General features: G+C 34.3%; 1 pseudogene; it reads right to left on the bottom strand.

Moving 5' to 3' along the window:
• Nucleotides 1-3,164, bottom strand: part of LOC102861321 — a 25,261-nt pseudogene extending 22,097 nt beyond the window's left edge.
• Between the last annotated feature and the right edge of the window lie 6,248 nt (nt 3,165-9,412).

The following is a 9,412-nucleotide window of genomic DNA, read 5'->3' as shown; positions in this document are numbered from 1 at the left end:
CGGGGAGAAGGGTGCAACAATGAATGAATGGAATTCCAAAATTTCTGTAGATGTTCATTGAAATGAAAAATAAACAAACTAAATTTAAAAAAATTAAAAAAAAAACACCCTATAAACAATAGAGTACTAGGGTTAGCTACAGTATTAGAAGGAAAAGCCAGATCAGAAGTCACTCAGAAATGCAGAGAAATAGCTGCAAACATTCATTAATAAGTGAAAATTGGAAGGTATGAAGTATAAATCTAGGAAACCTGCAAGTTGTCAAAAATAAATGGCATACATAAAGAATGCAGGAGGGATTGTATAACAATGAAAAAATTTTGCTTATCAAACAGAAGAGTGAACTGGCGGGAAAGGGTAGGCAGGGAGAAAAGTGCAACAATGAATGAATGGAAATCCAAAATCTCTTTAAATTTTCATTAAAATTAATAATACTAATAATTTTTTTTTTAAAAAAAAAGAATGATGTTATAGGCACTGGTGCACTGATATGTACTAGCTTTGGGCACTTTGAATTAGACGATCATATGATCTACTATGCCAAGAATGAAAAATTGAGTAAGAATGGTATTGTATTCATAGGTAGAAGAATACCTCCAATGAAATGCATTGATACAAGGCTATGTGGAAATGGGGTCAAGTGTTGGAGATGGTGAGGTTGTCTCAACATAGGGAAAGGGTCAGAGCTGTTGTTCACAGAGTCATTGTGAATCATAATGGACTCAATGACATATATCAACAAACTACAACCAACTTTTGTTTGGAGAATAACTGATTAACCAACATGCCATTAATTAATTCAATGAGTTGGCTATATTAAATCATACTCAGCCACTCAATACAATATTCTTATTATCCTTATTTTCAAAGAAGAGTCTGTTGACTCCCAATTGACCTGGTAAAATTAAAAGGTAATTAATTCGTAAATGTTAAATTAGTAGAAAACAAAGAGACAACATAAAAATGAGTCTGAGATTCACACCGAGAAATTGGAAATGTTTACTATTTCCTGGCAAATAAATTGCTGTTTGTTTTTTTTTTATTTTTTTTTTTTTTAGTCCCATTGAATTCACATATTCTTCCAGAGTTCAGTTTGGTTTTGCTTTGTGTTTATCTCCAGGATTATTTTTATGCTGACTACAAATGATTGACGAGTAGGTTTGTGTGTTTTTAAAATTTTTCAAAGCTTTTAATTTGCCTATAATTAATAATTATCGTGTGAACAATGTACAGACACCAAGCACTATCTTACACCATCCATGCACTCTCCACCCTGCTTAAGCCTACTGCTGCGGATACTGTATCAATCCACCTCACTGAAGGTCTACTCCTTTATCTTTACAAGTGTAATGTATTTTTCCAACTCCTACAATACCTAACAACTTAGGTATTTAGAGATGGGTATAATTTTGTGTTAAAAGAAACACTGAAAGTTTTAAATAAGAAATGATGACAATCAGTTCATTTCAAATTGAGCTATTTGGTTCATTTTGTAATTGATATAATTTTCCAAACAAGTCAGTATTTTATTTCTAAAATATAAACAATATAACTTTTATTTTATTTAATTACATTTATTTCTTTTTAAAAAAACACATTTATTTTATTTAATTAATTTTTTATTTTATTTCTAAAATATAAACAATAAAACTTTTACCTGAAAAAATATTCCTAGAAAGTTTCAGGATATTCTTAAACACTTTAATGTAATATCTATGTATGTATGTGCAATGCAAGACATTCTGGTGGCTTTGTCCACAACTAATTGCTCTAATACCTCAAAGATTGTGCCTCTATAGCAGTTAAAATTTCACTGGGAACTTTCTTGGGGGAAAAAAATGGACAATCGCCTCCCATGCAATGTATAGCCTTGTAAACCCAAAGACTAATTCAGCTATACATTTCTTATGATTCCGCAGCAAAGAGAGTTATATATGTAATGAATCACTATAATTCAGAAACATGTAACAATCGCAGATTTTATAGGGTACCTTACACAGATTTTGTTGTATTCATGTTATTTTAAACTTTGTGACTATATTTTTCTGTGTGTCAGATTTTCAATATTACAAAGAAGTATTCTCAGTTTTTCAGAGTATCTTCTACTGGATGCTTCCTAGAATTTTGTACTGTGTTGGACATTAAAATACGAATCAATTGAAATTTCTGAGTTACAATTTTCAACCTGGATATTGAGGGTCACCAAAAAGTATCAACTAATTATCAATTTCATTGTTGTTCTTGATTTCCATCAAGTCAAGCATGACTCGTATGAACAAAAGGCCTGAAGCCTTTCTGTAACTATTGTCATTTATCAAAATTTCATTATATAATCAAAATATATACGCTTTACAGCAACAGATCGTATAGTATAGGAATCATATTATTTTTCTACATCAAATATTGAACTGCATTTTAAAACTCACTTTTCAAAAACTTTATCTTACTGTTTTAAAAGGAAGATAAAAGTAATTTGAAAGTCTGTTATTGCACAGAGAAATTTTTAAAAATGTGGTTCTGGTTTTTATTTCTAGCTCTTCCTCCATACAGATAACCTAGGGCAAACTCATTAACATGTCTTTTTTTATGAAAATAGAGTTTTTAAGCATATATGGTGCTAATATACCCAGAGGAAATTATTATTTTTAACATTTAAAAGACAATTCTATTGTCAAAATGATCTATAATTGCTTAATTTAATAATTCTATGATTCCTTGTTCCGGGAGTAAAACAAAAAAAGCTAAGTTCTATCTGAAAAAATATCTACCCTTTTCCAAAGTTTTCTTTCTTGACACCTGTAAAATAAATAATTATATGATTTATTATTATTTCGTTAGAAAGGATTTCAAAAACTGCAGTTGACAATTGTATATTACATATTTACAATACGAGTAAAACTTCTTTTTAGCTGCCATCTAGCTGCCTAAACTCATAGGCCAGTGAACAGCCGATTCCTCATGTCTGATATACTTGGATGTTTTATTACAGTCACTGTGTCAATACTGCTTGTTGAAGGTCTTCCTCTCTTTCACTGATGCTCTACCTTTCCAAGTGTGATGTGCTTTGTCAAGGACCATTCCTTCCTAACAACATGCCCAAAATATTTGAGTTGAAGCTTCACCATCCTGGCCTCCAAGCAACGCCATGGTTACCTTTTCTTCATGACGTATTTGTTTGTTCTTTTTATTCCATGGAATATTCAGTCTACTTCTCCAACACCAAAACCTGAAGGCATTGATTCTTCTTCTGTCATCCTTAATCATTGTCCACGTTTTAGACAGATAACAAGTAATTTAAATAACTATGGCTTGGATCAGGCATACCTTCGTTTTTATACTAACATTGCTCATTAACGCCTATGAGAGAGGTCCTTGACAGAAGATACATGCAATGCAATATGTTCTTTTGTTCTTTGCCTTCTTGTGAGAAGGAGATTGATTGTGAATATGAGCAAGATGAAATCATTGACAACTTCAAACTTTTCTCTGTAAGTTTGGTGGAGTTCTGGTGGCCTAGTGGTAAGGTGCCATGCTGCCATCCCAAAGGTTTGTGATTCAAATTCACCAGTTATTCAGTGAGAGAAAGATAGACAATCTCCTCTCATGTGATTAAATTGTCTCTGCAAACTCATTGGAAGGTTAGTGATGAGTCAATTCTGATTTGATGGCAAACAACAATCATTATTATGTATCCTACTGGCCCAATGGTGAAGATGATTGTCTTCTAGATAATGCGATGCAGTCCACAGTGAAGATTGTAGTGAGATTTTCTGCAGTAAACTCTTCAAATCCTCCTTACTTTGGGTTGAGCAACCCAGGTCATTGATAAGTTTTACCCTGATGTGGATGTCTCGCATTCTTCTTCACAAAGTCTAGCCTTTAGATTTCCATACAGATTATATAGATATGGAGAAAGGATACAGGCCTGCAACACATATTTCATGATTTTAAGCCATGCAGTATTTCTTTGCTCTGTTAGGTTTAGCATGAGCACAAATAAGTGTTCTGGAACTCCCATTTGTCTCTATGTTAGCCATGATTTATTATGATCCACATTAAAAATCCAAAACATAGTAATTAGAGATATTATCAGAAAAAAGATACAAAAAGAAAAAGACATTAATAAGATACATTAACAGCATGACTACAGCAATGGATTCATATGTAGAAATTCTTGTGAGGATGGTACATGATACCTAAAAACAATTTTTTTCTATTACATTTAAGTAATGTAAATCAGATTAACTTTACAATCCTTTCTGTGTGCCTAAAGTTTATTATTCAAAACTTTGTCCTTGCCAGTGAGTAACTGGTGTTTTGGTTTTGTTTTTTTGGGTTTTTGTTTTGTTTTGGTTTGGGGGTTTTTTTTTTGTGCTAAAGTATTTCTTGTATTAAGGAGAGAGGACTGGAATAGGATACAAACCCTCCTCTACTAGAGGCTTATATAAGCTCATAGGACCTCAGTGCTAGTTCTGTTTTTTGGGATGTTGGCCTTCACCTGACATTCACCAATCTCTGCAAAATCAGCCTGCATACCATTGGGCCAGTAGGATACATTAAAAATCTAGTCATTCCCCTGATAGGTCTAAATTTCTGGCAAATTTTAAGCAAACCTCATTACCCAAAGGACGTAGAGGAGATGAGGAACTGAACAAAAGAGAGGACTGTTTCTAGCATAAATCACGGCATTATAAAGTAAATCAAAGATTTGAGACAATGCTGACTTGATATTTATTGTAACTGGTCTTCTACTAAGCTTAGCAGAACAAATTATGACTACATCCCCTGACATCCATATTAGTTTTATGTATAAATAATAGAGATATAAATTTTAGGTAATGATAAACTAATTGTATATTTCAAGTAGATCTATGCCATGTTCTCACATTAGTAATTTGAGCTTGCTTCTTTAGGTAGATCAGAATTCAAATTATAAACTTATCTCACATTACCATGAGTCATAACCAACTCACAGCTAATCCTCCATTAGTTTCCAAGAATATAAAATAAGTGTCAGGAAATTGCTCATCTTTTATCATGTGGAGCAGCTTATAGATTCAAATCACTAGAGAAGCTAATGAAGTCTTTAGGTTAGTAGCTTAATCCCCTATTGTATATTCCACAACAGTTCTCTAATCAAATGTTAACTAATAATAGATAGTGAAAACAATTGATAAAAGAAAGACTTCAAATGGAAAAAAAAATTAACTTGGATGACTTACCCTGATAGCAGCTTACAATTACTTAGGAGACCACACCATTAAATGTGGTTAGATTTGTATAATGAAATAAGTAAATAGAAAAAAATGGATAGCAGAGATGCCCCTTGGATGAAAAGGAAAATTTAGTGGAAAGGGGTTGGCAGTATTCACACAAGAGAATATGAATATTTAAACTAATGTTATTAATGTATATTGGAGAGTGCATTTATTTCCTAGGTCTGACAAAATAAATTATTACAACTTTTATGACTTAAAAAATGGTTAAACAACATGGAACTCATGCAATATTATTAAAAATGGTAACCCTGAAGGACATTATGCTGGGTAAAATATCTCAGTAAGAAAAAGACAAATTTTGCATAGTGCCACTGTAGTAGAATGGGACTGACATCAGGGTTGGGGTAAGACTGAGACAAAGTGGATAGATTATGTATACTAAATTGAAACAGATGAGCTAGAGAATAGTTTAAAGGCAATATATGATAAGGTATTATGATTATCACAGGAATCCAAAATTAAGGTTGCGTAGTGGAGTGCATTTGGGGTGGGGGGATTGTATACCAATGAAGAAGTTTATCTTTTGCTTTTCAAAGAGAGCAGTGAACTGGGTAGGGGGGGAGTGTAGAGAAAAAAGTGCAACAATGAATGAATGGAAACCCAAAATCTCTGTAAGTGTTCAGTAAAATTAGTAAAATAAAATTTGTAAAAAACGATTGAGAACCAAGAAATAGACCCAGCTATTTATGTTCAACTGGTGTTTGACAAGGATATCAAAGCTATCAAATGGGGAAATTATAACCTCTTCAACAAATGGTACTGGCAAAAATGGACTTCCACCTGCAAAAAGCTGAAACAGGATCCACATCTCACATCATACACAAAAATCAACTCAAGATGGATCGAAGACCTGGGAGTAAAGCTCAAAACCATAATGTTCATAAGAGACAAACTGGATCAAAACTATACCATTCATAAGAGACTGAGATCAAGCTTAGAAATGCTAGTTCAAGGTATAAAGACACTGCCAAATACAACCAGAAATACACAATCAAAAGACGATAACGTTGAGGCATGAGACATTCTAAAGAGTAAATCCATATGTGTATCAAAAACTTTTCCCAACAGGGTGAAAAGAAAACCTACAGACTGGGAACAAACATTTTTTAATACTATCTCAGACAAGAGTCTTATAACAAAGTTTACAGAATACTGGGCCTCCACAAGATAAAGACTAATAGCCTAATTACAAAATGGGCAAAAGACATCAAAATAATTTTTACAGAGGAAGATATTCAAATGGCAAACGGACACATGAAGAAATGTTCCAAATCATTGGCAATAAGAGAGATGCAAATCTAAACCACAATGAGGTACCATCTCACTCCAGTAACAGTGGCAAAGTTTAACAGGACAGCAAGTAATCAATGTTGGAGAGGATGTGGCAAGAAAGGAACTCTTATACATTGTTGGAGGAATCATAAAATGAGATAACCTTTCTGGAAGGCAGTTCAGCACTTCCTCAAAAAAGCTGAACATGTCAATTCCATATGACCCAGCTATTCCACTACTCGGAATAAACCTTGAGAAAATAAAGAAATTAAATAAAATAATAAAATAAAATAATTAATTAATTAAAAAATAAAGCCCAGCTTTATTTTTGGTAGTTCTTTGTTGATGTACTGTTCCAGTCATTTTTGGATAATCTTCAGTGTGATTTTGCTTGCATGTGATATTGGTGATATTGTTCAACAATTTCCACACTCTGATGGTCACCTTTTCATGGAAAAGGAATAAATATCTCTTCCACCGATTGGCCGATTAGATATCCTCCAGATTTTTCGGCACAGCCTGAGAATATCCAGGGTAGCATCTGTTTGTTGGAATATGTCAATTGGCATTCTATCAATTCTTGGAGCCTTGTGTTTGCCAATTCCTTCAGAGAGGACTGAACTTCCTCTTTCATCACCATTGCCTATTGATCACATATTGTTTCTTAATGTGAACATGAATATGAAACAAATGTGAACATATGGATATGAACTTGAATATGTTGTTTTTTCTTCTATGTAACCAATTATTTTGGTACATTGTGCATACTCCTTCCATATTCTTTTAATGGTTATTGATCATTTAATATTCTGCCCCAAACATCCTTTCTTATGTCAAGTCAAGACATACACGCCTAACCTTGAGGATAATGGGAATCCCAGAACACTTGATTGTGCTCATGTAAAACCTATCCTCACACAAGGAAGCAATACTCAGAACCAAGGAAAGAAACACTGCATGGTTCAAAATCAGAAACGAAATGTGTCAGGAATGCATCCTGTCTCTATACATTTTCAATCTATATGTAGAACAGATCTTTCAGGGGCTGGGTTTTATGTGGAGGAATAGGGCGTCAGGATTGAAGGAAGACTCATCAACAACCAGTGATATGTGGATGATACAACCTTGCTTGTTGAAATTGAGGAGAATCTGAAGCACTTACTTCAGAAGGTCAAGGATTATGCAGTTTTCAACGTGGATCAAGGTTCAACATCAAGAAGACAAAGATTCTTACCACTGGGCCAACTGGTAGCACCATGAGAGATGGAGAAGAAATTGAGGTTGCTAACATTTTCAGCTTACTTGGCTCCACAATCAACACTCTTGACACCAGCATTCAGGATATCAAAAGATGAATTACACTAGGTAGATATGTGGTCAGGTACTTCTCCAGAGTACTGAGAAGCAAAGATGTCAGTGATTAGATTATAATGTGCCTGATTTAGGTCATGTTGTTGTTGTTGTTATGTGCCGTCGAGTCGTTTCCGACTCATAGCGACCCTATGCACAACAGCCCTAAACCCTGCTCTATCCTGTGCCAACCGCACCGCCTCTGACACACCCATCCAGATTACCCCAGTCACCGAATCAATCCATCTCATAGAGGGTCTTCCCCTCCTGCGTTGTCCCTCAACCCTCCCAAGCATGATGTCCCTCGGTCTTCACAATTACTTGCTATGAATTAGAGAGCTGGACAATGACTAAAGATGGTAAAAGAATTGATGTCTTTGAGTTGTGGTGCTAGAGAAGAGTCTTGAATATAATAACATGGTGGCAAAAAAATCAAACAGGTCTGTCTTTGAGAGACTGAAACCAAGTTTCTCCTTGGAGGCTAGGATTTTTAAGGTCACATACTTTGGGCATGTGACCAGGGGGGATCAGTCCTTGGAGAAAGACATCATACTCAGAAGGGTGGAGGGATAGCACAGGAGAGTAAGACCCTGGATGAGATGGAATCAGAGCCAATGAGACTGGTCAGAATAGGTCATGTTTCAGAGCTGTTGTACATAGGGTCACTATGAGTCTCCGGTGATTTGATGGCACACAAAAACTACAGCAGACTCGTCTAATTTTCACATTTGATAGCATAATTCTATTATTTATTTGTCCTTGCTTTTTATTATTTTATTTTTTATGTCCCTCTCTGTTTTTTAGAAGGATATTTACATTGAATTTTTGGTCACTAGTACACCATATCGTTGTGGCAGGTCTGGGAAATTAATACACTCTCTGAGGCACAATAATAGATATAGTTCCAATACACTTTCTCTCTTCTGTATCCGTTTTAGGAAAAGTATATTTTAAGAAAGTATACACATGGACCAGAATGGTATGAAACTGGTAGTACTGTTTTTCACTGTATGTCTCTTAGTATAACTATAAAACTAAGATTATGAACAATCTTAAGACAATAATTTTACCTTAAGTTATTGCTTTGCAAAAGATATTTTCTTTTTTAATGTGATTAAAAGTCCCTTACTGGTAAAATTTTCATTATATCTGAAGAACGTATTTTAGTATTTATATCAATGTAGGCTTATTGTACTTAGATGCTGTGGGATCGGCTCCTACTTAAAGCAACTTTACAAAAGAAAGAATACTTTCAAGTCCTGTAGCATCTGACTTATGATATTTCACTTTTTAATTTAATTTTATTAATTTTAATGAACATTTACAGAGATTTTTGGTTTTCATTCATTCATTGTTGCACTATTTTCTCTCCCCTCCCCTCCCCTCCCAGTTCATTGCTCTTTTTTCCCCCCTTGAAAGTCTGTTTTAATTGTCCCATTTCCACAGTGCTTGTCAAAGCCAGTTCTGATTAATCTCCTTTGTCAGTGTGTCCTTTGCCATTCCCTATCACT

Source organism: Elephantulus edwardii, unplaced genomic scaffold, assembly GCF_000299155.1.
Source record: "Elephantulus edwardii isolate Elephantulus edwardi_28Jun2011 unplaced genomic scaffold, EleEdw1.0 scaffold00058, whole genome shotgun sequence".
NCBI lineage: Eukaryota > Metazoa > Chordata > Mammalia > Macroscelidea > Macroscelididae > Elephantulus > Elephantulus edwardii.
This window is presented reverse-complemented; position numbering and strand designations above follow the sequence as displayed.